The sequence below is a fragment of the Hemibagrus wyckioides genome, linkage group LG09 (genome assembly GCF_019097595.1).
Source record: "Hemibagrus wyckioides isolate EC202008001 linkage group LG09, SWU_Hwy_1.0, whole genome shotgun sequence".
Taxonomy (NCBI): domain Eukaryota; kingdom Metazoa; phylum Chordata; class Actinopteri; order Siluriformes; family Bagridae; genus Hemibagrus; species Hemibagrus wyckioides.
Genome location: NC_080718.1, coordinates 3639469 through 3640125, shown reverse-complemented (window position 1 = coordinate 3640125; position 657 = coordinate 3639469).

The following is a 657-nucleotide window of genomic DNA, read 5'->3' as shown; positions in this document are numbered from 1 at the left end:
GGTTAAATCTTCCAACAGGATGATACAAAATACAAAAATCTAGAAACCACTTTTCTAGTCTCCTGACTGAAAACCTAAAGAGAAATCACAAACATGAATTGGTAAAAATTGCTCTTATCAAAGCGACATGAAGTAAAAATATAAATAGTGCTAATTACAAGACATGCATTGAACTAAAGGGTGGTGATCATTCTAAACATCTTCAGTTTCCCTCCAAGTGACATTTTCATCCCCAGAAAACAGAAACATGGAGGCAGGAAGTGGATGACCATACCATAACTTTATTGTAGATACATTTAACTACAATTATTTTAAAAAAACAAAAAAGGGAAAATAAAGAGTATTTAAAGGTGTTTGTGATCCATAAGGTGCAGATCGTAAACCACTGCAGCACTTTTACAGTATGAATAAGAATTAGTTCACGTCCCTTAAAAACAGCGCTGCAGCTCGTGATGGCCCGGAAACATCTCTGGATGAAAACGCTGGCTGTTTTAAACCGAACAATAACCTCCCAATCTATCTCCAAAAAAAATAAAAAATAATTCACATCACAATCCGGAGCCAACTCGATGCTGAGATATTATATATATATATATATATATATATATATATATATATATATATATATATATATATATATATATATATATATATATA